This window comes from Macaca fascicularis, chromosome 3, assembly GCF_037993035.2.
Source record: "Macaca fascicularis isolate 582-1 chromosome 3, T2T-MFA8v1.1".
NCBI classification, from domain to species: domain Eukaryota; kingdom Metazoa; phylum Chordata; class Mammalia; order Primates; family Cercopithecidae; genus Macaca; species Macaca fascicularis.
This window is the reverse complement of record NC_088377.1, coordinates 171,052,447-171,078,204: the sequence shown is the minus strand read 5'-3', so window position 1 is coordinate 171,078,204 and position 25,758 is coordinate 171,052,447. Positions and strand designations below refer to the sequence as shown.

General features: G+C 45.3%; 1 long non-coding RNA gene across 1 annotated transcript; it reads right to left on the bottom strand.

Moving 5' to 3' along the window:
• Nucleotides 1-4,046: 4,046 nt before the first annotated feature.
• LOC135970231 (uncharacterized) lies at nucleotides 4,047-16,190 on the bottom strand. Its single transcript, XR_010585831.1, has 2 exons — nucleotides 15,867-16,190; nucleotides 4,047-13,176 (listed from the first exon to the last, which is right to left on the bottom strand). It is a non-coding gene; the product is annotated as an uncharacterized lncRNA (long non-coding RNA).
• Between the last annotated feature and the right edge of the window lie 9,568 nt (nucleotides 16,191-25,758).

Sequence of the window (25,758 nt, the reverse complement as noted above, 5' to 3'; positions counted from 1 at the left end):
TCTTGTTTACATTTGATATTTTCACAATAAGGAAAGAAGGCTGGCTGGGCGCGGTGACTCATGCCTGTAATCCCAGCACTTTGGGAGGCCGAGGTGGGTGGATCAGAAGTTCAAGAGCAGCCTGGCCAAAATGGTGAAACCCTGTCTCTACTAAAAATACAAAGATTAGCCGGGTGTAGCGGCGGGTGCCTGTAATCCCAGCTACTCAGGAGCCTGAGGCAGAGAATTGCTCGAACCTGGGAGGCGGAGCTTGCAGTGAGCCGAGGTGGTGCCACTGTACTCCAGCCTGGGCGACAGAGCAAGACTCCATCTCAAAATATATATATAAAAATAAATAGAGGCCGGGCGCGGTGACTCAAGCCTGTAATCCCAGCACTTTGGGAGGCCGAGACGGGCGGATCACGAGGTCAGGAGATGGAGACCATCCTGGCTAACACGGTGAAACCCCGTCTCTACTAAAAAAATACAAAAAATTAGGCAGGCGCCTGTAGTCCCAGCTACTCCGGAGGCTGAGGCAGCAGAAACCCGGGAGGCGGAGCTTGCAGTGAGCCGAGATGGTGCCACTGTACTCCAGCCTGGGCGACAAAGCGAGTCTCCATCTCAAAAAATAAATAAATAAATAAATAGAAAAGAAGACTCAGGAAACCACTGTGCATAATTTTGTCAGCCACTGGATTATTAAATAGGGTCTCATCATTGATTTTTAAGTATGTATTTCTAAAAAATTTCTTTTTTTTTTTTTTTTTTTGAGACAGAGTCTCTCAATGTTGCCCAGGCTGGAGTGCCGTGGTGCTATCTCTGCTCACTGCAAGCTCAGCCTCCCAGGTTCCCGCCATTCTCCTGCCTCAGCTTCCCAAGTAGCTGGGCCTACAGGCGCCTGCCACCATGCCTGGCTAATTTTTTGTATTTTTAGTAGAGATGGGGTTTCACCATGTTAGCCAGGATGGTCTCCATCTCCTGACCTAGTGATCCGCCTGCCTTGGCTGCTTACTGGCGTAAGCCACCACACCCCGCCTATAATAAATTTCTTTTTTTTTTTTTAATTTTTTTTTTTTTGAGACGGAGTCTCGCTCTGTTGCCCAGGCTGGAGTGCAGTGGCCGGATCTCAGCTCACTGCAAGCTCCGCCTCCCAGGTTTACGCCATTCTCCTGCCTCAGCCTCTGGAGTAGCTGGGACTACAGGCGCCCGCCACCCCGCCTGGCTAGTTTTTTGTATTTTTTAGTAGAGACGGGGTTTCACCGGGTTAGCCAGGATGGTCTCGATCTCCTGACCTTGTGATCCGCCCGTCTCGGCCTCCCAAAGTGCTGGGATTACAGGCTTGAGCCACCACACCCAGCCTCTAATAAATTTCTTAAATGACATTTAACACGTAAAGAGAAGTACACAAATCAGAAGAGTAGATGTCAATGAAGTTTCAGTTAACTCACCTGTGTAAACTTCCACCCAGAAGAACTATTAGTAGAACCTCACCAGCACCCCAGATTCCCCCTTCAACACCTGACTTCTAACACCATATATTAGTTTTGCTTGTTTTTGAAGCTTATATAAACAGAAATTAACCATATGAATTATTTTGCACCCTGCTCCTTTTGTTTAACATAGTTTGTGAGAGTAACCATATCCTATGTAGCTGTTAGTCATTTGTACCATAATTTATCTAGTCTATGATTCTGGACATTGAAGGTGTTTCTGGTTTGGTATTATTCATGAAGAATGCCTGTATATTCTTGTGTGTGTCTCTGGATGCACATAAACATGCAGTTCTGTTGGGTGAATACCCAGCAGTGGAAGTGCTTGATCATCAGCTATGTGTATATTCAGTTTAGTAAATATTTCCAGTTTTCTAAGGAGGTTGCACCAGTTTCCACTCCCATGAGCACTGTGTGAAAGTTGTCATTGGTCCACATATTTTTTTGCCAACACTTGACATTGTCAGTCTTTCTAAATATAGCCATGCTGGTAGGTGGGTGTGGTATCTCATGGTAGTTTCAATGTGCATTTCCTTGTTAACTAAAGAGGTTAAACAGCTTTCACATCCTTACTCTTTTTATAATTTCTCTCTCTCTCTTTTTTTTTTTTTTTTTTTTTTTTTTTTTTGAGATAGAGCCTTGCTCTGTCCTCTTGGCTGAAGTGCAATGGTGTGATCTCAGCTCACTGCAACCTCTGCCTCCAGGGTTCAAGGATTCTCCTACCTCAGCCCCTCCAAGTAGCTGAGTCTACAGGCACCCTTCACCACACCTGACTAATTTTTGTATTTTTGGTAGAGATGGGGCTTCACCATGTTGGTTGTCCAGGCTGCTCTTGAACTCCTGACCTCAGGTGATCTGCCCATCCAGGCCTCCCAAAGTGCTGGGATTACAGGCGAGAGCCACCATGCCCGGCCTCGTTTAAGGGACTTCTAGCCTGGAAAGGGAGCCAGACATTTACACAGGGAAAGGTGATCAGCAGCACTGACTGGCAGGGTAGTGAACACGAGGCCAGAGGCTTCATTCTTCCCTGTAGTAGTCAGAAGGATTCACAGAGAAAAGGAGACTGTTTTGTGTGCATGTGTGTGTGTGTTTTTTTGTTTTTTTGTTTTTTTTTGAGACTGAGTCTTACTCTGTCACCAGGCTGGAGTGCAGTGGCGCTATCTCGGCTCACTGCAACCTCCACCTCCCAGGTTCCAGCAATTCTCTGCCTCAGCCTCCTAAGTAGCTGGGATTACAGGCTCCTGCCACCACACCTGGCTAATTTTTGTATTTTTAGTAGATATGGGAATTCACTATCTTGGCCAGGCTGGTCTTGAACTCCTGACCTCATGATCCACCCACCTCAGCCTCCCTAAGTGCTGGGATTACAGGCGTGAGCCACCGTGCCCGGCTCTGTTTTGTTTTATGTCTTATTTTAGTAGATAGTATATTGACACACTGACATGGTCCAACATTCAAAAGGTACAAAAGGGCATACCATGAAAAGCCTTCCTTCCAACCTATTCCCCTGAGCCTCTCAGTTCAAGACTGAAGTTTGATGGATCTATAGGATTGGCACCATAAACTGGGCTCAGTGGCCTGTTCCTATAATTCTAGCTACTCAGGAGGCTGAGGTGGCAGAATCACTTGAGCCCAGGAGTGAGAATCTAGCCTGGGCATCACAGCAAGACCCTGTCTCTAAAGACAAAAACAAACAAACAAACAAATGACACCTGAGGCTAGAGTCTTGGGGTAGGGAGTAAGGCACTGGTGGTGAATGTCATTTAAGCCAACGTTATGAGTGAGGATTTGGAGGGCTAGGCTCAGGTCCTGCTGCCAATGGCCCAAGCCATGGAGGATTTCTGGTGAAACTGAGGGAACTGTCAGTTTCAAATACCCCCAGTCTGGGTGAGCACAGGGTCAGTGAACACACAGAGGGGCCATCCTGTGCTATGCCACAGACTCCAGGGAAACAGCACTCTCTGGTCCAGTAAGAGTAGTATCATTTTACTGAGAGCTTGTTTTTAAAATTTACTTATTTATGTATTTATTTACTTTTTAAAATACATATTTTATTTTACTTTATTTCTAAAAATAAGTATCCTTAAATTTGGTTTGTAAATTTTAGAATTACAGAAAAATTATAAAGATAGTACAGAGTTCCCAGATCTACAGCCAGCTTCCCCTGTTATTAGTGCATTTTACATAAATCTTAACCAGTACACATTAACATCATATGGTAGCCGTACGAGCTGCGGACAAAACCCCTCAGACACGGGGTTAAAGAAGGAAGTGGCTTGGCCGGGCGCGGTGGCTCAAGCCTGTAATCCCAGCACTTTGGGAGGCCGAGGCGGGTGGATCACGAGGTCAGCAGATCGAGGCCATCCTGGCTAACACGGTGAAACCCCGTCTCTACTAAAAATACAAAAAATTAGCCGGGCGTGGTGGTGGGCGCCTGTAGTCCCAGCTACTCGGGAGACTGAGGCAGGAGAATGGCGTGAACCCCGGAGGCGGAGCTTGCAGTGAGCCGAGATCGCGCCACTGCACTACAGCCTAGGCGACAAAGCGAGACTCCGCCTCAAAAAAAAAAAAAAAAAAAGAAGAAAGTGGCTTTATTTGGCTGGGAGTGCCAGCAGACTTGTGTCTCAAGAGCTGAGCTCCCCAAAGAAAGAGTTCCTGGCCCTTTTAAGAGCTTATAATTCTAAGGCGTCCACATGACAGGGTCATGATAGATTAAGCAAGCATGGGGTATGTGACTAGATGGGGGTAAGCGAGGCAAGTATTTCTCTATACCATTGTCTGTGATCTATAGATAGCACAAGCGATTAGGATGGGGGTTAATCTTTAACCTACAGGTCTGGCCAGTGGCACCGATCAGTCTATTATTTTTCAGTTGTTACTTCCCCCTTTTCTTTGGAGACAGGAGACAGCAAGAGAAACGTCCTCTCTCCTCATTCCCCTCTTTGAGAACCTCACTCACTAGTGGGAGTTCTCACTCTCATCCTCACTATCCAGGTCTTCCTGTGAGACAGATGGATAGTGATTCATGTAATACACTTGTGCTGAAGTTTTCTGATGAACCAAGGTAGCAACAAAACTTCTTAGTAGTTGGGGAACTATGGGTAACAAATAAGGGAGCAATGGGCAGGTTCCTAACACTACCACTATACCTATTATAAGAGTTTTAAATCCTCCAAGAGCTGGAAACCACTTTCCAAATGGGGATCCAGGATCAAACCCATGTCAAACCTGCACGGGCACATGTGCCAGCTTTGTTATGTCTCTATTTTTGACTACTTGTCCTTGATCGTCTATTTGCAGACAGCAATTGGTCAAGTTGAATTTTCCACAGACTCCTCCCTCAGCTGCCAGCAAATAGTCTAAGGCTAATCTATTCTGATAGATGGCATTTCTCATTTGGGTTTCTTGACGGACTAAAACAGTCCAAGCTCTGCCAGTTTCATTAGTGATTATTTCTAAAACAGCCTGTAACTGTATGATCTGGTTGAACATGTAGATGGAGGCTCAGTATCCCCACAAGCCATCTTGTGCCCATGTGGCAGGCCCATAGTACTGTATGATTCTTTCAGGGGGCCACTCATCATCTTTCCAATTACCTATGACTATGCTTCTTTTTTCTTGGGAGGTATAGACAGGCAAACCTAGAAGCTCACCTGTCTTTATGGGTAACAGGGAAAAGGATGGCTTAATGGTACCAATGACACAACTCCCTGTCCATTGGTCAGGTAGTTTGGTGTAGGCTCTATGCCCACATATCCAATACAGTCCAGTGGGAGCCGTCTACTCCCGATGAAATTCTGGATGAGCCTCAAAAGTTTGCAACTTAGGAAACTTACTGAATGGGTTCTTTTCAGTATGGATTTAAGCCCCAACAAGTGATTGTCTTTGCTGTTCTGTTATACAGCTTTTGTCCTAGGCAACTGAGCTTTCCTACAGGGACAGTGAAGTTTTTTCCTTCTAGCTATGCAATATTGTCCAATAATGGAAGTGTTTTTTTTTTTTTTTTTTTTTTTTTTTTTTTTTTAGATGGAGTCTCACTCTGTTACCCAGGCTGGAGTGCAGTGGTGCAATCTCAGCTCACTGCAAGCTCCACTTCCCGGGTTCAAGCCATTCTCCTGCCTCAGCCTCCTGAGTAGCTGGGACTACAGGCACCCGCCACCATGCCTGGCTAATTTTTTGTATTTTTAGTAGAGACGGGGTTTCACTGTGTTAGCCAGGATGGTCTTGATCTCCTGACCTTGTGATCTGCTCACCTCGGCCTCTCAAAGTGCTGGGATTACAGGTGTGAGCCACCGCACCTGGCCAATAATGGAAGTTTTTAAGACCCAGAAGTTGCTAGTTTGGGCCTTCTGGACTGAAATTATGTCAGGAACTGGATCAGTAGGCACAAACACTCGGGCTTCCTGAGGCCATCGGTCTCCCACAGTGGTCCCCCCATGTACCTGTCAGGAAGTAACATTGAGGAAATGAGCTACATTTTCTGCCAACTAGAAAAACAAGTTCTTTGTCTTTTTCGGAAGCTTGGGTGCTGGCAGATTCAGCTCATCATAAAAGGTCTGAAACACTGGTTCAGGAGAGCACCTGTGGACCTCCCCTTGGACTGAAATATTTATTCAGGGATCCAGTTTAGTTCCATCAATTCCTAGAGTTACGCACTCTCCTGTTTTCCAACAGGGACCAAGGGGATTGGTAATTAGCAATTCTAATGGGTTACAGTGACCACTAGTGCAGGAAGAGTTACTTCTTCCTTTTTAAAGTCAGACAGGGTCCTTCTCATCTTTTTTTCCAGGTGGCCTAAATGACACAGGATCAGTAACTACATTCATCACTACACCGTCCCAATTCATGTCAAACATACTTATTTTCTACTATATAGCCCCTTTCCCAATCTAGAGAGCCACATCTTATTCTATTTCCATACGGGTCACTGTTGATTGCTGCACAGGTGTCAAATTTTAAGATAATTTGTTTGGGGACTCCTTTCTCTTCTGTTCTAGTTATTACTTTACTCATAGCAGCTTTTCCCCAGCTGCCAGTCCTCAATCCTATTTCAAAAACAGTAGTCATAGGGGGGTCAGATGTGTTATAGCACACATCAGGCTGGTTACTTCCTGGGCTACATACCTTGTATAGAGTAGCATTATGCAAACAAGTTCCTTTTAGAGTCCCAGTACACTCATAATAACTATAAAATAATAGGACTGCAGCAACCTTTTGTCCTACCTAGGTGACTTGATGTATACACTGGGAACAGTCCTCAGTCTGAGGAAGGTCAGTTGAAGTCCTTACTGTACAAGTCCAAAATTTAAGGAAAATGAGTCCTGCGATGAGTTTCCTCATGCTTTGGCCGTGAGTGAACCAGTCAGCTTCCGGGTGTGACTGGAGCAGGGCTTATCGTCTTCTTCAGAGTCACTTTGCAAGGGTTGTCCGGGCTTGGTCTCACCTACCAGGTCTCAGGTGCTGCAGGTTTTATGCAGCTGTGGTGGACCCAGGCTGGGATTCCCTCTACCTTCACAGCTGTGGGAGTGGTCAAGACGACGGTCTGGGGTCCTTTCCACCGTGGCCGCAAGGGAGCTACGTTCCAGTCTTTGATCCACACTCATTACCTTTGCTGTCTTCTGTACCAAATCAGCCACAAACACCGGCCCGTTTTCTGAGCTGATCCGTAAGGGCAGTCCAAACCTAGGGATGAGATCTCGGAGAAGCACACGGGTTATTTCACAAGCTTTCTCGGTTCGTGTTGGATAGGCCTCCACCAACCCTGCGTATGTACACACTAGAACTAGCAAATACTTGTTACCTCCACATTTGGGTATCTCGGTGAAGTCTACTTGGAGATCTTCAAATGGGGCTTCTCCATAAACTTGTATGCCGGACAGGACAGTTGGACCTTGCCTAGCATTGTGCTGACGGCAGGTGACACACTTCTGTGCCACCACTTTGGCAAGGGCTGACAGATGTGAGATACACAAGTACCGGTCTAACAACTTTTCAAGTGACTCTTGGCCTAGGTGGGTGGTCTCAAGCACAGCCAGTACAACTGTGGCTCCTAGCAGCTGTGGCACGGCTATTCTTCCGTCCAATAACCGGATCCATCCCTCTTCTATCACCTGCCCTCCTTCTGCCTGGAGAAAGTCTTTCTCTTCTTTAGAATAAGTAAGTACGGCCAGGCGTGGTGGCTCACGCCTGTAATCCCAGCACTTTGGGAGGCCAAGGCAGGCAGATTGCAAGGTCAAGAGATCGAGACCATCCTGGCTAATACGGTGACACCCCATCTCTACTAAAAATACAAAACATTAGCCGGGTGTGGTGGCAGTCACCTGTAGTCCCAGCTACTCGGGAGGCTGAGGCAGGAGAATGGTGTGAACCTGGGAGGTGGAACTTGCAGTGAGCCGAGATTGTGCCACTGCACTCCAGCCTGGGCGACAGAGCGAGACTCCGTCTCAAAAAAAGAAAAGAAAAGAAAAAAGAAAGAATAAGTAGGTACAAGGTCAGGTGCCTGAGGGAGCAGGGGGACTGTGACTGATGCCTGGTAGGGGGTGGATACTGCTTTTTGAGCTTCTAAGTCCCCCCGGGAGTTCCCTAAGGCAATCGAGGTGGAAGCTCGCTGGTGTCCTCCGCAGTGTATGACTGCCACCTTTTGGGGCTTCCACACTGCCTCTAATAATTGCAGGATCCCTTGCTGATAGTTTATGTCTTTGCCCCCAGAGTTCAACAGACCTTTCCCCTTGTATAACGTCCCATGTACTTGGAGGGTTAAGAAGGCATACTGAGAGTCAGTGTAAATGTTTACAATCTTACTTTCACTCAGCTCTAAGGCCCAAATTAAAGTTTGGGCTTCTGGGCTGAATTGCTCTGGGGCAACGACTTGGCTTCAATAACAGCGTCCAGGATTACCACTGCATATCCCGCACACCTCTCCTTGTGGGTTGATGCAGCTGCTCCCGTCCATGTACAGCTCCTAGTCTACTGATGTCCAAGGATGGTCTCGGAGGTCGGGCCTGCTAGAATAAACTGAGTCCGACACCTCTATACAGTTATGTTTACCTGGGCTCTCTGATACAAGGAGCAAGGTGGCAGAGTTTGGGGTGTTGCAAACTTCAATAGTTATGTGGGGATTTTCACAGAGCAAGCTTTGGTACCTAGTTAGTCTAGCATTTGTTAACCAATGATGTCCTTAGATGTTCATTAGTGTTACCATCATGGGCCTTTATGTTTAGGTTTTGCCCAAGAGTTAGCTTATCTGCTTCTTGTGCTAGCAGGGCTGTTGCTGCCAAGGCCCTCAAACATGGGGGCCAGCCCTTAGAAACCTCGTCTAGTTGTTTAGAGAGGTAGGCCACTGGCCACAGCCAGGGCCCCACAGTCTGGGTCAAAACGCCAACCACTATTTTTTCTCTTTCTGACACATACAGCGTAAAAGGTTTTGTCAGGTCAGGTAGCCCCATGGCTGGAGCCGATATGAGTTTTTTTTTTTTTTTAACTCATGAAAAGTTCATTGCTGTTGGTTGTAATAGATGTAGTTTATCCAATCTACATTTGTATTAACTGTCACCCACCAAAATATTGACTCAAATCCTGCAACTATTTGATTTCAGGTTTTAAATTGATCTGGTATTCCCTGTGGGACTCCAATTGCATCTAAATAGACGTGAGAGTTGAAAGACATATAAGGGGCTTCTCTCACTTTACAATGTCTTATTTTCCTCCCTCTGGTTGATGAAATGCCAGGGTGAAAGGGAGAGCCAATTGGACTAAAGCACAACTGCCACTCCAGTTATTTGGCAGAGTGTCCAGTAAAGGTCCACCACGATACCACCACACATCCGCTCGGGGACGAACAAGGGCTGACTGATTGATAAGCTTTTGAAAATTCTTAAGCTCACTGCATCCCTTCAGGTCTCCAAGGAATGCTAAGTTTCCTCCCTGTCACAAGAGACACGAAGTGAACTTAGTGTTGGGAGATGGAAGCTGGATGGTCCTTGGGGGCTGACCCACAAGATGCCAAATTTCAGGATATAGCAGAGAGAGAGCTTCGCACGACTTATTACTCCAGGCTGTAGAATCCTGGAAAAGAGCTGCCATGCAGTCCACGCCTGGTCAACTGCAACTTTCCACCTTAGTGGAAAGGGGACAATCTGGGCCTCTGGTCTACCGTGTACACAAGCATAACAAGTGCTTTTGTTTAACGTGCAGATGGAATATTTGATCTATTCCAACTAGGCATTTGCGTCTTGTTATCCTGTCTTAATCGCCAAAGTTTGTTTTAAGTCTGTATCTTCTATGATCCTCTAGTAAAATGAATGTATGCTTTTAGGAAATTACAAAAACTGGTTGGGGCAGTCCATCCTTGCTCTTTAGTGGTCCACAGAATGTTGGACAAACTATGGCATAAAAGCTCTACATCAGGGGACAAGACTCCTGATTGACACTGGGGTCTTTATTGAAATCTCCCCAGATTAAATGGTCCCAATTTACTAATGCCCAGTCTGAGGAAAGTCAGGAGGAACAGAGGTACTTTTCTGAAGTAGAGAGCTGTCTTTGACTTGGCAAGTCCCCACAGAGTATAACAAGGCAAGCATTAAATGCAATAGTTTGAGGCGAAATTGACTTGGTTATATTAATAACTAGATGGTCAGCAATAGAGCAAGGAAAGAAGTAATAGAGTAGATGAAAGAGTTCAATTTCTCTTAGCTTTAGTTTGGTAGGGTTTTCCCCTGGGACTATGGCCCACACTCTGGAGGGGGTGGTGCTTTCTTGACTCGGGTGTGATGAGTCCATCCCTTTTTCACTATATAAACAGCAATCTCAGTGGTTAGCAGCACAAGGTAGTGTCCTTCCCAGGCTGACTTGAGTTTTCCTTCTTTCCACCCTTGGATGAGAACTTGATCTTCAGGCTGGTGCTGGTTTACCGGAAATTCTAGGGGTGGTACATGTGCTGAAAGACTTTTAGTTTTGAAGGAAAGTAAAGTGGAAGATAAACCAAGTATAGAATTTCTAAGAAATTGACCTTTTGTTTTATTTTTATTTTTTGAGACGGAGTCTTGCTCTGTCGCCCAGGCTGGAGTGCAGTGGTGCCATCTCGGCTCACTGCAAGCTCCGCTTCCTGGGTTCACACCATTCTCCTGCCTCAGCCTCCTGAGTAGCTGGGACTACAGGCGCCCGCCACCTCGCCCAGCTAGTTTTTTGTGTTTTTAGTAGAGACGGGGTTTCACTGTGTTAGCCAGGATGGTCTCAATCTCCTGACCTCGTGATCCGCCCACCTCAGCCTCCCAAAGTCCTGGGATTACAGCATGAGCCACCATGCCCAGCCAACCTTTTGTTTTAAATGTGGAGACATCAGCAGTGGACTTTGCAGTCCTTGGTGCCTTCTTACTGAGAAATTTCCTTTAGCATCATTTTTATTAGTTTTTAGACCAAAGAAAGCCAAACACCATTTTTTATTTGACAGTGCTTCCTGTATGATTTTTATACCAGATAAGCTGAATTTCACCTTTATATTAGTGTGTTATTAATGTTAAACTTAGTTTTAATAAAACTTTGTAGACATATTTATTCAATTTTTAATGTGTGATCATAAGGTAAGATTTTTATAGACTCTTTTTAATATTTTATACTTGTTGTTAAAGAGCAGGTTAGTGTTTTAAGAAAAACCCATTGTGTTTTTATTTTAATGTCCAGTTCACAGAAAAACTGGATGATACCCCTTTAACTTTAGCCAATATGTTTACACACAGAATTTCCTTTACAATTAATGTTTCAAAACTTGCTTAAACCTTCAAAACAAAAATGTTTTTAACCTTTTAATGTAGGTAAAAATCTACATTCTTATGCCTCCTTATAATCCTTTTATTAAAAGTATATTTTACTTTCCTTATATACCTTGCACATAAAATGTTTCTTCAATAGTTTTACATTCAGGAGGCCTAATTATTTTAAATTATACAATGTTTCTTGCATAAATTCCTTTTCATGACACACATTCTTTTTTTCTTTCATGACTTTCACAAACAATTCTTCGACATGCCTCAACTTTCTCACTTATGGCAAACATCCCTTTCTTTAAACAACAAGTTAATTTATTTCAGGACAAGAATTTACCATATAACATTCTTTTTACATAAATTCTCCCCATCTTTGCCACTAGTACAACTGCTGCCTGTCCTCTTAACCACTGTAGGGATTTAAAACCAGCTGTAACCAAGTGTCTATGTACAGAAACTGGTTTGGGTATCCTGGCTTACCAACTACCTTGTGCCATACCTTTGAAACAGGGGACCTGTCTAGGCTTCCTTCTGATGGCCAATCCACTTCTAATGCTGGCCAATCTATCTCATGCAAGGTCCTAAGTTTTCCTGGGGTATAGTATCCCCATAATCTCCATTAAAACCTTTTTTGAAAAATTTTTTTAACATAATCCCTAACGGGGTGGGCTTACTCTGTGTTTTACCCATTTTCCTCCCCGAGACAAAGCAACACTCTTGCCACAAGAAGGGAAAGAAAAAGGGCAAAGAGTAAAAGGTCACTCACTCGTCAAGCAATTCACACCAAATCAGAATCAAAACCAAAACCAAAGTGCCCATAAAGGCATGCTTGTTCATCAAGCAATTCAAACCAAGTCAAAATCAAAATCAAAACCAAAGTGCCAATAAAGGCATGCCGTGGGTGATCAGGCCACGCTTCCACTTAAATGGAGTGGGCAAGTTCCCAAGACTGGTCCTACTGTATTCCAGATGTCCAGACTCCAAGCGCCAATTTCTTCCTGGTGTTCAGCCACTGAATTGATCCTCTGTGGGGGCCTGCCATGCACTGCTCTGACGAGGTGTTCCACCTGGGCAAATGCCTATCCGGGAGAGCTCTCAGGATCTGCTTTGCTCAAGCTGGCTGGAGTCCCCCTGCAGGGATGCTCCGCAGGGCAGGCCTAAGCCGCCTAAGGGACTGCCTCGGCTGTCTGTCAACCACCTCACTTCAACCAAGATATGTAGCAGGTCGAGCTGCAGACAAAACCCCTCAGACACTGGGTTTAAGAAGGAAGTGGCTTTATTCGGCTGGGAGCATCGGCAGACTTACATCTCAAGAACCGAGCTCCCCAAAGAAAGAGTTCCTGGCCCTTTTAAGGGCTTATAACTCTAAGGGGTCCATGTGACAGGGTCGTGACAGATTGAGCAAGTGTGGGATATGTGACTAGGTGGGTGTAAGCAGGCAAGTATTTCTCTATACCATTGTCTGTGATCTATAGATAACACAAGCAATTAGGATGGGGATTAATCTTTAACCTACAGGCCTGGTCAGTGGTGCCCGATCAGTCTGTTATTTTTCAGTTTTTACTTCTTCCTTTTCTTTGGAGACAGGAGACCGTAAGAGAAATGGCCTCTCTCCTCAATATCATCTTTTGTGGCTGAAAAACACCCCTCTGTGTTACATGTACTGATCTGTGGTTATACGTACTGATCCCTAGATTTTTACCTTTTTAGCTTACATTTTCTCCACCTGGCAAACACCTATGGTTGGTTTGTTACCAGTTCAAATGTCACCTCTGCAATAAAAAGATTTTCCTGTCTTCTTTGGAAGTTACTTTTACTGCCGCTGTGTTGCCATCTTCACAGCCCCCTCTCTGTGACTGTGTTCTTGGAGGCCCTGGCAAACACCACGTTCTCTGTTCTCCCAGCATTCTCCCAGGGTTCTAGGTCCAATTCCCATCAGGATTCAGCTGCAAGCCACAGAAGAACCCCAGCTTCAGTTTCCTTACTTGAGAGATGAAGGGGTTGAGTCAGGACTGGGGGATCCCCATTTCTGATATCTTCTGCTTTTTAAAAACAGAATTATAGGCCAGGTGTGGTGGCTCATGCCTGTAATCCCAGCACTTTGGGGGGGCTGAGGCGGGTGGATCACCTGAGGTCAGGAGTTCAAGACCAGCCTGGGCAACATGGTGAAAACCCATCTCTACTAAAAATACAAAAATTAGCCAGGCATGGTGGAAGGTGCCTGTAGTCCCAGCTACTCAAGAGGGGCTGAGGCAAGAGAATCGCTTGAACCTGGGAGGCAGACTTTGCAGTGAGCTAAGATCGTGCCACTGCACTCCAGCCTGGGCAACAGAGCGAGACTCCATCTCAAAAAAAAAAAAAAATAGAATTATAGAATTTTAGTATTGATAAGTGATCTCTAAAAAAAATCCTTTTATTATTATTATTATTTTATTTTTTTTTTTTGAGACGGAGTCTGTCTCTGTCACCCAGGCTGGAGTGCAGTGGCACAATCTCAGATCACTGTGACCTCCACCTCCCAGGTTCAAGGTATTCTCTTGCCTCAGCCTCCTGAGTAGCTGGGATTACAGGCGTGTGCTACCATGTCTGGCTAACTTTTTATATTTTTAGTAGAGACGGGGTTTCACCATGTTAGCCAGGATGGTCTCAATCTCCTGACCTCGTGATCTGCCCACCTCGGCCTCCCAAAGTGCTGGGATTACAGGCACAAGCCAAAATTTACCATCTTAACCATCTTTAAGTGTACAATTCAGTGGCATCAAGTACATTCACACTGTTGTGCAAGCATCACCATCATCCCTCACCAGAACTCTTTTTGTCTTGCAAAACTGAAACTCTGTACCCATTCAACACTAACTCTGCATTCTCTCCTTCCTCAAGCCCCTGGCAATCACCATTCTACTTTCTGTTTCCATGAATTTGACTGTTCTAGGTACCTCATATAAGTGGTATCATACTGTATTTTCTCCTTTTGTATTGGGCTTATTTCACTTAGCATCATGTCATCCAGATTCATCCACGTTGTAGCATGCATCAGAATTTCCTTTCTTGTAAATTTTCCTTCCTTTTAGTGAATAATATTCAGTAGTGTGTATATACCACATTTTGTTTATCCATTCCGTGTTTTGAGAGTTCTTGCAGATCCTGCTATTTCACTCCCTCATAATGTGCACCATCAAGTACTTTCCTAGGAGGCCAAAGGCCTTACATGCTTCTTATTTATTGGGCAGAAGGACCAACTGGTGTGACTCTCTTTTCCTAGGGACCACAAGCTGACCTCCGACACCTCCAAGGCCAGAGGCCATGTCTTTGGTTGACTTGGTTTCTGGAAAGAAACACTTTCTTTCCAAGCCCTTTGGGATCTCACCCCTGTTAGCTGGAAACGTCCTTCTGGAGCTGGACTGGTCCATGGAGATCAGGAGTCTGCCGACATCCTGCTGGGAAGCTCCTGCCAAGGTGCTCGGGATGGTGTTTTTTCACATTCCCCACAAGGAGCTTCAGGTGTGCTGCCTTTTTTCACCTTGCCCTTCTTTTTGGGGTCCTGAGGCACAACCTTCTCTGCACCCACCCTCGGCTCCATCTTTTCAGATATTGTGTACCCCACGCGCCTGGGGCCTTTGCTGAAGCTTTCACAGGAAAATCTGGGACCCTCAGCCTCAATTCTTCTACCTTTTTTTTTTTTTTTTTTTTGAGACGGAGTCTCGCTCTGTCGCCCAGGCTGGAGTGCAGTGGCGCAAGCTGCGCCTCCCGGGTTCACGCCATTCTCCTGCCTCAGCCTCCCGAGTAGCTGGGACTACAGGCGCCCACAACCGCGCCCGGCTAACTTTTTGTATTTTTAGTAGAAACGGGGTTTCACCGTGGTCTCGATCTCCTGACCTTGTGATCCGCCCGCCTCGGCCTCCCAAAGTGCTGGGATTACAGGCGTGAGCCACCGCGCCCGGCCTACCTTCTTAAAAAAAACAAACAGCCGGGTGTGGTGGCTCACGCCTATAATCTCAGCACTTTGGGAGGCTGAGGCCGGTGGATCATCTGAAGTCAGGAGTTGGAGGCCAGCCTGGCCAACATGGTGAAACCCCGTCTCTACCAAAAATACAAAAATTAGCTGGGTGTGGTGGTGAGCACCTGTAATCTCAGCTACTTGGAGGCTGAGGTGGGAGAATTGCTGGAACCTGGAAGGCAGAGGTTGGAGTGAGCTGAGGTCACACCATTACACTCTAGCTCAGGCGACAACAGCAAGACTCCATCTCAAAAAAAAAAAAAAAAAAAGGAAGAGAGCACCATTATCAGGAAATACACACTGAATATTTAGGGGTAAAGGAGCACCATGTCTCCCGGTTACAAACAGTTCAGAAAAACATGCATCTGTATAAACATATTCAGAGAGAGGATGACAAAGTGAATGGGGTAAAGTGCGGACAACTGGTGAATCTTGGTAAAAGGCTTACTTACAGGAACTCTTTGTAACTGTAACTTTTCTGTGTTTGAAGTGACATCAAAATTTAAAAATTACAAAAACAACAAAATTTCTCTTTTAGAAACAGTACTACTCCCCAAAAATTAAAAAGACGTTTTATAAACCTTTTTTTAAATATAATATTCCAAATTACAAATAAGATATTTTCACATCTGTGCTCACCTTTGATGTTCCAGATGTTTGTTGAGCAATTAAAAGATGGCATCCTGGCCTTCAAGGCCTTCACGGTTTAGCAGGGAACACAGGAAGTGTTGAGTGCCATCCACATCCATGCCAGGGCAGGGGATGATATTCCAGTGGGAAGTGGTGGAGGGGGCCCGGAAAGTTCTTAAACTTCAGCTAGGTCTTGAAGAGTGAAAACATGGTCGAGGGGACCTGGAAAGTTCTTCAACTTCAGCTAGGTCAGCTAGGTCTTAAAGGGTGAAAACATTAGGGAGGCAGATGCAAGGAGAGAGGACAGAAAGCAGGGCAATTCACTGGGGAGAGGAACAGTGTCTGTTGAGGTGCCTATTATACACCAAACGCTGTGCCAGCAGCTGTCCTCTGTGGGGCTAGCAGCTGTCCTCTGACTGAGACCCTGGAAGTCAAATACGATGATCTCACTTTACCAGGAAGTCTTGGGTGTGGAGAGAAGCCAGTAACTTTCCCATTCGGGATGTGACTCTCTGAGTTCCAAGAAGATACGCTTAATTCCAAGCCATGCTGCTCTGCTTCTATGCAGAGGAAACAGCCATTATTCTTGCCTCTTTTTTTTTTTGAGACGGAGTCTCGCTCTGTCGCCCATGCTGCAGTGCAGTGGCCGGATCTCAGCTCACTGCAAGCTCCGCCTCCCGGGTTCACGCCATTCTCCTGCCTCAGCCTCCTGAGTAGCTGGGACTACAGGCGCCCGCCACCTCGCCCGGCTATTTTTTTGTATTTTTCGGTAGAGACGGGGTTTCACGGATGGTCTCTATCTCCTGACCTCGTGATCCGCCCGTCTCGGCCTCCCAAAGTGCTGGGATTACAGGCTTGCGCTACCGCGCCCGGCCTATTCTTGCCTCTATTTTACAAATTGTTGTTGAGTTTCCTCATTTTCCTCAAGGATCACTGTGTTGGAGACCATGAACAAGAATGGATATGAGAAAATGCAGTGAGCCCGGCCGTGCGCGGTGGCTCAAGCCTGTAATCCCAGCACTTTGGGAGGCCGAGACGGGTGGATCACGAGGTCAGGAGATAGAGACCATCCTGGCGAACACGGTGAAACCCTGTCTCTACTAAAAAAAAAAAAAGAAAATACAAAAAACTAGCCAGGCGAGGTGGCGGGCGCCTGTAGTCCCAGCTACTCGGGAGGCTGAGGCAGGAGAATGGTGTGAACCCAGGAGACGGAGCTTGCAGTGAGCCGAGATCAGGCCACTGCACTCCAGCCTGGGCGACAGAGCGAGACTCTGTCTCAAATTAAAAAAAAAAAGAAAGAAAATGCAGTGAGCCCAAGGTGGACTGGCCCTCTCTAGGGACTCACCACTCCCTGCCAGGGTGGTAGTTAGGGCAGTCTACCAGAAGTCCGCTTCTCTAGAACAAAATATACACGACGTGCTTAGAACAATACCTGGCACATAAGAAGTGCTATATTCATAGTTGCCAGTGTTATTATTTTATATATATATATATATATATATATATTTTTTTTTTTTTTTCTTTTTCTTTTTCTTTGAGATGGAGTCTTGCTCTGTGGCCCAGGCTGGAGTGCAGTGGCCCATCTCAGCTCACTGCAAGCTCCGCCTCCTGGGTTGACACCATTCTCCTGCCTCAGCCTCCTGAGTAGCTGGGACTACAGGCACCTGCCACCTCGCCCAGCTAATTTTTTGTATTTTTAGTAGAGAAGGGGTTTCACTGTGGTCTCGATCTCCTGACCTCGTGATCTGCCCGCTTCCGCCTCCCAAAGTGCTGGGATTACAGGCGTAAGCCACCGTTCCCGGCTATTATTATTATTTTTTTTTTAGATGAAGTCTCGCTCTTGCTGCCCAGGCTGGAGTGCAATGGCGCGATCTTGGCTCACCACAAACTCTGCCTCCCAGGTTGAAGCAATTCTTCTGCCTCAGCCTCCCGAGTAGCTGGGATTACAGGCTTGCCCCACCTCGCCCAGCTAATTTTGTATTTTTAGTAGAGATGGAGTTTCTCTATGTTGGTCAGGATAGTCTCGAACTCCCAACCTCAGGTGATCCATCCACCTCAGCCTCCCAGAATGCCGGGATTACAGGCGTGAGCCACCGTGCCCAGCTAGTTGCCTGTGTTATTATCTGGGAAACAATAGCAACTGCCCCATGGACCTAGCCACAGTGAAACATTTCCTAGATCAGAAACTGGCTCTCTGGTGAGGTCGAGGAGGGCAGATCACTTGAGGTCAGGAGTTTGAGACCAGCTTGGACAACATGGTGAAACCCCGTCTCTACTAAAAATACAAAAATTAGGTGGGCTTGGTGGCGCGTGCCTGTAGTCCCAGCTACTTGGGTGGCTGAAGCAGGAGAATTGTTTGAACTTGGGAGGCAGGGTTTGCAGTGAGCCGAGATCGTGCCACTGCACTCCAGCCTGGGCAACAAAGTGAGACTCCATCTGAAACAAACAAACAAACAAACAAAGAAAGGAAAGAAAGGAAAGAAAGGAAAGAAAAGAAAGAAAGAAAAGAGGAACTGGCTCTCACCCACAGCTGGCCTTTTAAGTGCTCTGTGTTCAGGAGTGGGTCCTTCCGGCTGAACCCTACTTGAAGAATTAATGGCTCCACAAGAAGGGCACTAAATCTTCTCAAGCTACACTGAAGATAAATGTATAGCTGACCTTGCAAATGTCGACTGCTGGAGAAAGGACCCGATGCATGCCTGAGGTCCATAATAAATGTAGGAAGTCTTACCTGGGTACAAGGTAGGGATCATTGTCTCTGCAGAATAGATTAGACTGAAAAAGCCTAAATAACCTATTCAATTTCAGAGTAAGTGGTTGATCTGGGTCCTGAAACCAGTTATCCCTGACTGACATTCATTCCACTAGACTGAACTGATCCATGTCTTAATCCACTGCAAAAGCTTCACTCACAATAATGACAGGGACCCACGAAACCCAGCTAGGTCTCTGCTGGCAGATTCTCAGGCAAAAGATAAGATTCCTTAGAATTACTTTAGAATGTTTTTTATGCTAATTTACAGCTATTCACACTAATCAAGTGGATTTTCTCACTCTCTGAGAAAAATGGAGGATGATTAAATGCAATTTTCATTGCAGGACCAAGCAAGAGGGCCAAGAGAATAGCAGACCCGCATCTCTCCTGGAAGTTTCTCTCTAAGTACAGCACCACAGCCACCCGGGTTTTCCCAGGACAATCTCATTTTCAAATTCTGTCTAGTTACATTATCTTGCATTTTAATTTTTAAAATGCAGTCATTCTGAAGAAATGGAATTCAGGAAATATTTGTCAAGCACCCCGTAGGTACCAGGCATTTTTCTAATTGCTGTGGCTGCTAAGGTGAATAAGACTGACTTGTAGGGGAGACAAAAATGAAAGGCCCCTAAGTATCAGCCTCAAACTCTGCCTGTCTTCTAATATCCAACAACTATATCTTCCCCAACATCTCTCCACCCCCACTAGTCACCATTATCTCTTACTTGGGTAACTGTAACCTCTTCTATCTGTTTCCCTTCCAATCCATTTTCCAGACTATTGCCACAGTAGTCCCCTTTTAATGCCTCCAAAGGCTCCCTTTGCTCTGCAAGATCAAAGGAGTTGGGACTTGATCAGGGCTCCTGTCAACCTCTCAGGTTTTGTATCTCACAGCCTACCACTACCCTCTTCTAAATTCCACAGGAATTTATTTGTTTGTTTGTTTATTTATTTATTTATCGAGATAAGGTCTCGCTCTGTCAACCAGGCTGGAGTGCAGTAGCGCATTCGGACTTACACTACTCCTAGGCTCAGGAGATTCTCTCGCCTCAGCTTCCTCAGTAGCTGGGATTACAGGCATGAGCTATTGCACCTGGCCCAGAGAAATCTTGAGGTCCTCGAAAACATCCTTCTTTCTCCAGTCTCCAGGTGTGCATAGATTGCTGCCTGAAATGCCATTTCCTATACTTCTTTCTATTCCCAGTCTTCCTTGACTTGTAATGCAGCATATTGGAATTGACAAATTAGTTGTTTCCTTCTCTAAACTCCAGTGTGAAGGTAGAGACCAAGTCCTGTTCACCTTTGTATCTTAGAGCCTCGGGCAGTGCCTAGAGGATCTGACATGCTCAATCAATACTTGCTGGATGAACACATTAATGGGTGACTGTCGATGCTATGGGGCTATTAAAGGCAAACAGAAGAGGGATGCAGGTTGAAATCCAAGGAAGAGAGAAAGTTTAACAAATTAGTCATTTCTTTATTTTATGTTTATTTATTGTTTTTTCTTTTTTTTTTTTTTTTTTTGAGACGGAGTCTCGCTCTGTAGCCCAGGCTGGAGTGCAGTGGCCGGATCTCAGCTCACTGCAAGCTCTGCCTTCCGGGTTCACGCCATTCTCCGGCCTCAGCCTCCCAAGTAGCTGGGACTACAGGCGCCCGCCACCTCGCCCGGCTAGTTTTTTATATTTCTTAGTAGAGACGGGGTTTCACCGTGTTAGCCAGGATGGTCTCGATCGCCTGACCTCGTGATCCACCCGTCTCGGCCTCCCAAAGTGCTGGGATTACAGGCTTGAGCCACCGCGCCCGGCCTGTTTTTTCTTTCTTTATTTGGATCTCTGTTCCTGTGTTAAGTAGTTGTTTTCTTTTTTTGTTGTTGTTGTTTTTTGTTTGTTTGTTTGTTTTTGTTTTAAGATGGAGTCTTGCTCCATCGCCCAGGCTGGAGTGCAGTGGTGCAATCTTGCCTCACTGCAACCTCTGCCTCCTGGGTTCAAGTGATAGGCAGCCTCCCGAGTAGCTGGGATTACAGGCACATACCACCATGCCCAACTAAATTTTGCATTTTAGTAGAAATGGGGTTTTGCCATGTTGGCCAGGCTGGTCTTGAACTCCTGACTTCAGGTGATCCACCTGCCTCGGCCTCCCAAAGTGCTGTGATTACAGGCATGAGCCACCGTGCCTGGTCCCATTTCTTGAAATAAGTCTTGAAAGACATCTTTTAGCCAGGAGGAAGAATGGAGAGAAGAGCATTCCATCCAAACAGAGTCACAGCTGCAAGGGAATGTGCGCTTTGCTCAGCAAAGAACTGTGAATGGCTGGTACACTGGAAGCATGCAAGGTGAACAATGAAAGGATGAGATTGCAGTGTCTGCTAGAACAGTCACACGGAGACGTGCTGGAAGCAGATGATTACCTGTGTCCAGGACTCAGGAAAGAGGGCTGGACTGGAGATACAGATTTGGATATAGGTAGAGGTGGAATTCTAGGGAATGGGTTGGACTATGCAAAAAGAGTGTGCTCATGGAGAAGAGAATGGTCTACGACAGAATTCTGAACAGTGCAGACATCTAAGAGATAGGTAGAGGAAGGAGTCAGCATAAAGACTGAGAATTCTCTGGCCAGGCATGGTGGCTCACACCTGTAATCCCAGTACTTTGAGAGGCCTGGATGGGAGGATCACTTGAGGCCAGAAGTTCACGACCAGCCTGGTCAAAATAGCAAGACCCCATCTCTATTATTTAAAAATGTTTAAAAAAAAAAAAAGACTGAGAAGTCTAAAGAGAAGCAAGGAAAACAGAAATATATTGGGGCAAGAAAGCCAACATATGGAATGAGATATTGTAGGTTGAAAAGTATCTATTGATATCCATTGGTCCATGTGTGAAATTCCTATTTTTGATATAACAAATTGCCACAAACTTAGTTTGCCCTCTGGTTCCCAAAGATTCACATCTGTCCTAAGTGTAAAAATATATTCACCCATAAAGTCTCAACCCATTGCAGCAACAGCTCAAATCCAAAATGTCATTGAGGTCTCATCAGCTCAAAAGTCCCAAATCTCATCATCTATATCATTTAAATCAAATACAGGTGATGCTGTTGGTACAGTCCCTCATGGGGCAAAACTTCTCTCCATTCGTGGATGTTTGAAAATAGAAAATAAGGCCGGGCGCGGTGGCTCAAGCCTGTAATCCCAGTACTTTGGGAGGCCGAGACGGGCGGATCACGAGGTCAGGAGTTCCAGACCATCCTGGCTAACAAGGTGAAACCCCGTCTCTACTAAAAAATACAAAAAACTAGCCGGGCGAGGTGGCGGGCGCCTGTAGTCCCAGCTACTCGGGAGGCTGAGGCAGGAGAATGGCGTAAAAACCCGGGAGGCAGAGCTTGCAGTGAGCTGAGATCCGGCCACTGCACTCCAGCCTGGGCGACACAGCGAGACTCCGTCTCAAAAAAAAAAAAAAAAAAAAAAAGAAAATAGAAAATAAGTTATCTGTTCCCAAGATACAATGGTGAGACAGGCATAAAATAGCAATTGTAGACATTCCCATTCAAAAAAGGGAGAAAACAGAAGTAAAAAAGGAAGCACCAGTCCCACACAATTTCAAAATCTATCCAGGCCGGCCAGGAGTGGTGTTGTTCACACCTGTAATCCCAGCACTTTGGGAGGCCAAGGTGGGCGGATCAGGAGTTCAAGACCAGTCCAGGCAACATGGTGAAATCCCGTCTCTACCAAAAAAAAAAAAAAAAAGTAGCTAGGCATGGTGGCACATGTCTGTAGTCCCAGCTATTCAGGAGGCTGAGGTGGGAGGATCACTTGAGCCTGGGAAGTGGAGGTTGCAGTGAGCTGAGATCACGCCATTGCATTCCAGCCTGGGTGACAGAGCAAGACTCTGTCTCAAAAAAAAAAAAAAAAAAGAAAAAAACATATAGATAGATAGATAGATAGATAGATATCTGGGCAAACAACATTAGTTTTCAAGACCTGGCAATGTGGTTCAAGGCTCCACCCGACCCTCTGGGCTCAAACCTTGGCCCTCTGAGTCATCATTCCTTTTTCACAAAACGTAGCTGGTATTTGCAGCCGAATAGTTTTACCAGCCTGTTTCTTGCCAGTAGAATTTTGGGGATCCACAGCCTTCTTACATTTCATCTTCTCTCTCTCCCTTTCAGTCTAAGCTGGCAGTATTTCTACTGGAATAAAATTCTCAAGAGCCTAGTGGGTTTCCTGTAAATATCATGGGGATTCATTCCATTAGATAAGAGACTCTGCACAAATCCTTTCAAGATTACCTTTTTCTCTATGTTTGGTTTTTGCCGAGATGGCTGGGATTCTTGTGAATCCCACACTCTTTAAACAACCTTCTTTTTTGTTTGTTTGTTTTTCTTTTTTTGATCCAGGATCTCACTCTGTCGCCCAGGCTGGAGAGCAGTGGTGCTATGAGGGCTCATTGTAGCTTCAACTTCCTGGGCTCATGCGATCCTTCCACCTCAGCCTCCTGAGTAGCTAGGACTACAGACACGTGCCACTGTTAGGCATGTCACTGTTTTTTGTTGTTGTTGTTAGAGACAGGACCTCACTCTGTTGCCCAGGCTGGTCTTAAACACTTGGGTTCAATTGATCCTCCTACCTCGGCTTCCCAAAGTGTTGAAATAACAGATTTGAGCCACTGTGCCTGGTCTAAAGAGCCTTTCATGTGACTTTTTTTTTTTTTTTTTTTTTTTTAATCTTTCTAAGGTATTCCCAAAATGTTGTCTAGATACCTTTGGGTCTTCCTATACAGCATGCTTTCCTGATAGTGAATATCTTAATTTTAACATCTTTTGCAATCTAGCCTGATAAATTCCCAAATAATCCAAGTCCTCAGTCCTCTTTAACAATTTTCCCCTCATTCGATTTATTTCCTCTTGCATTTTGCCATAAACAGCAAGAAGAAACAAGGCTGCATCTTCAATGCATTGATTGGAAATGTCCTCAGCTAAATGTCCAATCACATCATTTATAAATTCTGCTCTCCATATGACTGTAGTACACAATTCTGCTCAGCTTTCTGCTACTACATAACAAGGATTCCCTTACTTCTATTCCAATAATTGACCCCTGCTGTCATTTAAATGTTCCTCCAAAACTCATGTTAAAATTTATTTGCCATTGTGACTGTATTAAGAGGTGGGACCTCTAAGAGCTGATTAGGTCATCAGAGCTCTGCCCTCATGAATAGATTAATGCTGTTATGAGAGTGGGTTAGTTCCAGTACTTAGTTATATTCATAGTAGGAGTGGGCTCTTGGTAAAAGGATAAAACTATCTCTCTTACATGCTCATTTGCCATGTGATGCCTCCTACCACAGGATAACCCTCAACAGATGCCAGTGCCATGTCTTGGACTTCCCAGCCTCCAGAACCATGAGCCAAGTAGACTTCTATTATTATTATTATTATTATTATTATTATTATTATTACTACTACTATTATTGAGACAGAGTTTTGCTCTTGTCACCCAGGCTAGAGTGCAATAGAGATGGATATCAGCTCACTGTAACCTCCACCTCCTGAGTTCATGTGATTCTCCTGCCTTGGCCTCCTGAGAGGCTGAGATTACAGGCACCCACCACCATGGCCAGCTAATTTTATATATATATATATAGTGTTTTTTTGTTTTTTTGTTTTTTTAGTAGAGAGGGGTTTCACCATGTTGGCCAGGCTAGGCTTGAACTCCTAACCTCAAGTGATCCACCCACCTCAGCCTCCCAAAGTGCTGGGATTACAGGCGTGAGCCACCATGCCTGGCCGACTTCTATTCTTTATACACTACTCAGTCTGTGGTATTCTGTTATAGCAGTAGAAAATGGACTAAAACAAGCCCTCATCAGCAATGTCTTTAATATCCATATTTCTACCAACAGTTTGTTTGTGATTATTTTGGTATTCTCTGGGGCGATATATGTTTTCTCTCCCATGCCCCTCACTTCTTTCTGGGGCTTGACTGGCAGAATTATTAACATCTATATTTCTACTAACAGCCCATTCAAGGCAATTCAGGTTTTTTCTATCAAGCTCCTCAAAACTCTTCCAGCCTCTTCCCACTGCTCAATTCCACATTTTTAGGCATTTGTTACAGCAGCACCCCACGTCTAGGTATCAAAATCTGTTATTAGTTCACCTTTGCTGCTATAACAAATTATCCTAAACATAATGGCTTAAATCAACACAAATTTATTATCTTGTATTTCCATGAGTCAGATGCCTGAAATGAGTCTCACTGGGCTAAAATCAAGGCGTCGAAGGACCATGTTCCTGCTTAAAGCTCTACAAGAGAAATCATTTCCTTTGCCTTTTCTTCCAGAGCCCTCCCACAGTTCTTGGCTCATTGCCCCATTCCTCCATCTTCAAAGCCGGCAATTTCAGGCTGAGTCCTCAAGCTGCTGCCATCTCTCTAGTTCTGTCTCTTCTGCTTCCCTCTTCCATATGTAAGGACTTTTGTGATTGTATTGGGCCTGCTAGGATAATCTGGATTAATCTGCCCATACCAGCAACTAGCAACCTTAATTCCAGCTTGTACCTTAATTCCCTCCGTAACCTTAATTCCCCCTTGCCATATAACCTGACATATAATTTTTGAGTATCGCTCTATTGCCCAGGCTGGAGTGCTATGGAGTGATCTTGGCTCACTGCAACCTCTGCTCTCAGGTTAGGTTGCCATCCCTCTGTCTTGGACAATTACAAGAATCTCTTCTATGGTTTCCCTGCCCAGGCTGGAGTGCTGTGGAGTGATCTCAGCTTACTGCAACCTCTGCCTCCTGGGTTCAAGTGATTCTCCTGCCTCAGCCTCCTGAGTAGCTGGGATTACAGGCGCATGCCACCACACCCAGATAATTTTTGTATTTTTAGTAGAGATGGGGTTTCACCATGCTGGCCAGGCTGGTCTTGAACTCCTGACCTCAGGTGATCCACCTGCCTCAGCCTCCCAAAGTGCTGGGATTACAGGCATGAGCCACTGTGCTCAGCTGACTATAAGTTTTCTGAGACCTCCCCAGCCATGCTGAACTGTGAATCAATGAAACCTCTTTCCTTTATAAAGCAGCCAGTCAGGGGTATGTCTTTATTAGCAGCATGAGAATGGACTAATACACAATCTAACACAATGTGTGATCC